Raw genomic sequence first — 6771 nt, 5'->3', positions numbered from 1 at the left:
ATTGTATTAGATTGACAACTGGCATAAAATATTGTCAAACCATTAAAAATGATCCAAACTCATCCTATAAGGTCAGTACACCTTAAACAAAACAAATAAAACTAAAGATTGCACTGCCTTGTAGAAAAAACTTCTGCAAGAATCACCATTTTTTTTTTTTTTTTTTGTCTCTTGAATGACAAATCAAAAAGGTTATCAATAGACAAAAAATCCGACAACACATACTCTCTTCTGACTCATCAATCTGTACCAAACAGAATCAGTGTATCTTCTCTTCAAAGGGTCATAACTTGGAAATTATGCCATATTCTCGTCTTTCATAGGTGTTATCTTCACGCACTTTCCATTAAACCACCTCTCACAGATGTCACAACCAATCCAAAACTTGTCGGCATTGTAATTACTACCTTCCCAATTACGACAGTAATGTTTTTAGCAACATCAAGGGCATCAGTTCTCTCTCAAATTCTGTGGCTCATGCTTGCCATCTCAGCAATGCCTCCAACATTGTTACTAATTGGACTATATGCATCAATGGCCAACCTGGTAGCTATGGTGCTTAGCATTCCAAAGGTAACTACTGCAATACCATACATAATGACTCAGTTAATTAATGACTGATTATAACATTTCATTTTATAGTGCAAAGATTAAAACTAATTATACATTTCATTTTATAGTGCAAACAAGTGGAAAGCCTAATTACTTAATGACTTAACTTCAATTCCATTGTAAACTCCTGAGAACTAAAACAAATATCCTAACAAGATTGAGGATGTCATATTTCATTCTAAGGGTTATTTTTGTCAGTTTGAAAAGTCTCGTAGAGAAGTGCAAAATTGGTACCCAAAATGATTTCCATCAAAACAATATATTGTTCAGGGAAAAATTATTCTCATACCAAAAAAAAAAAAAAGAATTGTTAAAGAAAATGAGTAAAATCTATCAACCAACTTACAAGAGGTATTGAAGTAATTGATCTGCTCTCAACTGCTCATTAGGCACTCCACACATTGATACAAGATCCTTGAACTCTGAATGAACGTTTTCACATATCATACCTATCTTTCCATATATGACACTTCTCAATTCCACAAGGATTGGGTTCTGAAGTTCAAACATTATCTGCCAAAAAAGTTGACAAGATTTTGTTCAATAGGATATATGACAGATGTTCTCAAGTATAATACTAAAACTACTGCTGTAGCCAAATAATCTAATAACAAATACTTGCTGCATTATAAAATTATATACTTTGCCACATTTTTTTGAAGGAAAGAGCTCTCAAAATCTATAAATAAAATGCACTCGCTTGCCTATGAGTTATATGCCAATCCCATACACATGAGAGAGTCATTCCAATAGTCACATTAAGGAAATCTCCTACAGAAATTTGTGAATGATCATAACCCCTAATTTCTATAGATAATTAATTACATCTACACTATGTTCTCTATATTCTTGGAAGTCCAAGACATTTTGATGGATCAAAGTACAACAGATCCAATCAGAAAATTTTTATCAATTCCAGTCAAGTGGCATTCTTTATGGTTAAAAAAAACATAGATGGCATTAACAAGTACAAACAAGCTACCTTTAGGAAACCGAAGCCATTTTTACTTATAGCACAATTCATTCATTAAACAGACTTTGAATTTAGATCTTTTTAAACAAAAACTTCAATTTCAATTTCGTCAGAAAATGAATAATTTGCATCAATTATTGAATCTTAATCAAATACAAGTAGATTCAAGTAGACATAGTGAACAGGTCAGTATCCGATTTGAGAATATTTAAGGAAAAATCCTTAAATAAACACCATAATTTTGCACGATTAAGGGTAAAAAAACATCAAAATCATATATTTTTGAGCTTTATTTCAGATAATACATGTAGATCAATATAATTGACTAAGAAAATATAGATCCCCAAATTGATAAAGAAATCAATGTATATCAAATGCATTAGCAAATGACATGGATCACTGAGAGAACAAATGCATCAAATAAACCCCAAATAACAATCGATTAAGAAGATTAACGATTTCGATATTTGTTTCACTGAAGAAATAGCAGAGAGAGTACCTATCTTCGTTGAGAGGGTGTTGTAGTTGTTCGTGCGAGAGAGATGGAGTTGCAGTGAGAAAGAGTATTGCAGCCGTTCGTGCGAGGGAAATGCAGTCGTTCGTGTTCGTGCGAGAGAGAATAAAAAAGGGTTTCAATGAGTATTTCAGGCGAGAGCGAGAGTAAGAACGAGAGAGACTTAGAGAAAAGGTTCAATAGAACTCTCTATTATTTCGTTCAATCGGGTTTAAAGAGAAGAGGGAGGAAACACTAAATATTATATTATTGAGAGACGGCTCTGTAAATAAACATATAATTTATAACTTAACACAGTTCGACTGTTGTTTTTAATCTTGTTCATCGGATTGCGTTTTATCAAACGGTCCCAAAATGTTTGGTAAACAGTGAGGTGTCGAACGCCTCCTATATATATATACAAAAATCACTATATTTCAAAATTTTCTTTTTTTACAATTTCAAAGCATTTTATTTTGGATTATTTGTAAAGCCTCCCCCCCCTCCCCTCCCACTATGATTTTATAAATAGAGAGGTGCTATTTCACTTCGGGGGAGAGAAAAAAATGTTGGAATTTTTTTTTTTTGAGTCTACTTGAAGAAATTTTGAAAAAATCAAAGAAAAATTCTGTAACTTTAAGTAAATCAGATTTAATTGGTAAGATAAATTTTAATTATTTTCTTATTTTATTTTTCAGCAACTGAATTGCTTTTAGATCATTGTTATTAGAGATTCAATTTGAAATAATTTGGATTTTGAACTTCAATCTCTCTTTGAAATTAAGTTAGAATGATCAAATTTGAAGTGGATTCAACCACATCACTACTTATGAGATTAGATTTCTGATCCTTTCTCCTTATAGTGGTAACAAAATCAAAAAATTCTTTAATGGTCCCTATCAATATGCTTTCATTAAGAGATCTTAATTGTGGTTGTTTTCATTTCAATTGTTTTTATTTTCTCTTAATTTTATTTCCATTTTCAACAAATTGAGCTTTAATTGTGTTTTTTGATTTTAATTATGTTTTGTTACATTAAAAACCTAAAATTTTATTATTTTTAAACATATGTTTAATCCTAATCTGTTATTATTTTTGGTTGATCTTGTTTTGACTATGTTATGTTTTGTTTTCATTCATTTTTCACTCCTTTTGAAAGTAAAATCTATACCATTTTTCAGATCTAAAAATTGTATTCTTCTTTCTCATGATTTTGATGCATGTGTAAGCATAATTTTGATCTTCTTCAATATTTCTTTTCTTTTCTAATTTGTGCTTTCTTCTCTTAATGATTATTTAATTGCCTCCATTTTATTTCACTTCATTTTATTGCTTTTATTTTTCTTTTTAGATATTTTGTGTGTTTGGTTTAACTTACAAACCTAAACATGACTATTTTTAATTTATTTTCTACTTTTTGTTATTTGTTTCAATCTTCTTTTTTATTATTTTTCTTCTAAATTTATACAAAATATTTTAATTGTGTTTGTATAGTTGCTTTATATTATTTTTGGAGTTGTGTTATTCTTTTCCCACTGTATTCCTTGCAAAAATTTTGGCAAAACTCAGTTTAAGTTGTTCTTGGCATATAATGATTCCAGAATCTTTTTGCTCTTTTTCGACTCTGATTTTCTATTTTCAAATATTATTTTGTTACATTTTCTTTTTTATTTTCAAATTTTTTTCAGCCTTATTCATATTCTTGTTATACCTTTGTATTCACTTCTATTGGTTTTATTTTTTTCTTTGATTATTTTATTTTCTTTTGTGATTTGATAGATTAATTGAGCCGAGTAACACCACACATTTTTCTTTAAAAAAATATTATCACTTAGGTGATATCAACGCTTTATATCTTTTCTCTTTCAAGAGGATTGGTATTTAGTCATGATGGTACTTAAGTGATAACATTTTCTTCCCTTATGAGGCGTTATGTTGTCCAATTTTTTAAATCATTTTAACACAATAAAATTCTATTTTTGTGCAATTTGGTATATTCTTTATGTCCGAAAATCAGACATGGATTCCATTGTAACACCAAGATAACGTTATTTTATTCATTTAATCATTAATATGATCGTTTATGAAGGTTAATAGTGTTATTTTTCAAATATTAATGTTGATTTTTAAGTTGTCTTTAGATGTTAGTGAATTCGATTTTATTTTTCTATTGTTAATACGATCAATTTCAGATGTTAGTGTTATTGTTTTAGTTGTTTTAAGTATCTTCTCTAAGATACCTTTTTTTTTTTATCAAAAACAAAAGCACAAAAAATCTTAATTTTCAGAATAGATGATTTAATTTTAAAAGCAAAAGAAATTTTAAGTCAATACAAATAGTATAAAGGCAATCCTTGGATATATGACTATTTAGTGGAATTAACTAGTGAGATGGCAGATAGTAAAGCTACTAGGATACCAACAAACACTCAGTCAAAAATGATTCTAGATGCAATGAAGAATATTTTTTACGGATTGATGACAGAGGAAATGAATAATATTTAAGAAACACAAACGAAGGATAATGCTTCTTCTTTTAAAGCTTCTATGTTTGATGAAAATAAAAATGATAGACTGTTAAAAGAAAATAGAGCTTTGAAGTCGCAGCTAACCCAAATGAGAGAAGCAATGAACAAATTGACTCGAGATAAAGAAGAATAGAATAATGCATTGACACCAGAAAAGAGTATGGATTTCGTTGAAATTCCAAAACATTAGGAAGATTCACTTGAAATACAACTACAGAAAAACTTATCTTTGAAATAACATGTCAGAAGTTTATAATGTTATACATACAATGAAAAAAGACTTAGTGAGTTCGAAAAAGGGAGAAGGTAATAATCACAAAAGGATGTTTTGAAGAGAAGTCTTTTTGCATCCATTCATGAAGAAAGTTGTTCCACCAATTTTCCAACAATATGATGGTTCCACCATCCCGATTCATCATTTTTTCAAATTTGAGATCTTATGTGGGGAGCACGCTATAGATTTGATGCTGATGTTTAAATTATTCCTAACATCGTTAAGTGGTCTAACTTTTACATGGTTCTCCAACTTTCCTATAAATAGTGTGGGAAATTGGAATGATTTGTGTGACTTCTTTTACAATTGTTTCTTTTCCTCTCGAAAGATTGTGATAATTGAATATCTCTGAAAACATCGATAAGAACCTGAGCAATCATTAACTGCATACTTTGATAAGTTTCAAATACTTATTTATAAGTTTATTAATGATGTGTCCGAATGCAGTATAGTGAATGCTTTTATTAACGACGTGTTGCTAGAATATACAAAAGATCTGATTATTATTATTGTCAAGTCTATGATGGAACTAGAAGGAGTAATAGAAGGACTTTAACAGTATTACAACTAGACACGAGAGCATACACATATTGTAGAGGAAATGTTTGAACTTGAAAATAGATGAGGTTTTTGTAGAAGAGGTCGAAGAAGAGTTAGAAGATAGGAAACAAGGTTCACATAAAAAACTAAAGAAGAGTTAAATTTTGATACAGATAGGACAAAAATCATTTTTCTTCATTTGATGAAAAATAATTTGATTACATTGTCACTAATATTTGAGATACGCTCATAAATCTAATCGATAAGATTAAATGGTGTGATTTTTGACCTGAGCATACAACAAAGTATTGTTTTAGATTGCAAAACGTTATTCATGATTAAGTGGCTAATGTTACCTTGCTCGAACAAAAAATTGGGCAAGGAGCAAAAAGGATTGGAGCACGTCATACTTCAATTATAAAGAGTACAAAAAGTGATAATGTAGAAGAAGATACTTTGGTAGCAGAAATCAAGAAAAGAAAATGTTAGAGGGCATTGAAAAATTTGAAAAACTAGTGATGACAAAGAAGCAGAAGACTATAAAAATAGTAAAAATGAATGATGATGAAGTTGTTAATTAATAAGTGCTAGAAAATGTATAATTTATTATTAACTCATAGGGCACTTATTAGGATTATCACATTAAAATTTTGTTTTTAATAAATAATTCTCTCAAGTAAGTTTTTAATTTAATTTAATGATTTTTAGGTTAATTAGGATATTTTTCATATTTTTAATTAATTTTGGAGAATTTGATTTGTGTAATATTAATTTTGCAGATATTCGAGGAGGCCAAGTCAACATATGAGACTCAAGAAGCAAATAAGTCAAAATATTGGAATCAACCATGAAAAATTAAAGTCAAACGCACAAAGATGATTGTGATACAGTGAACCCTGTACGCAGGGCTATAAATATAAATAATTAACTGAAGAGCTTTTGTGTATTATTTTGATCAGCAATAAACATGGTAGAACAAAGTCCAATTGTTATCCAACTTATTCAAGTCTACAAAAGGACCATTCTCCTAAGAAATTGAATTAATTCTAACTTTATCTGTCTCTCATTGTCCTCTTCTCTTTTCTCTTTTATTTTAATTATATACTTGTAATTTTATTTTTATTGCAATCTGGAAGATAATTATTCAAGAATTTCAAGAAGCAATAAAAATTAATTTTTATATTCAACATCTGTTATTTTGTTGCTCTAGAATGGTTCTTGACTAATCACTCAATCTATGGAGATTGATGAAGTTAAGTTAATTATTTAATTTCAGTTTATTTTTCTAAGTTCTTGATGTTTTAATCGTTTAAAATAGATTTGTCTTCAAAAATCTTGTTTCTTAAGTGTT

Source organism: Akebia trifoliata, chromosome 11 (genome assembly GCF_017979445.1).
Source record: "Akebia trifoliata isolate Shusen 1 chromosome 11, ASM1797944v1, whole genome shotgun sequence".
Taxonomy (NCBI): domain Eukaryota; kingdom Viridiplantae; phylum Streptophyta; class Magnoliopsida; order Ranunculales; family Lardizabalaceae; genus Akebia; species Akebia trifoliata.
This window is presented reverse-complemented; position numbering follows the sequence as displayed.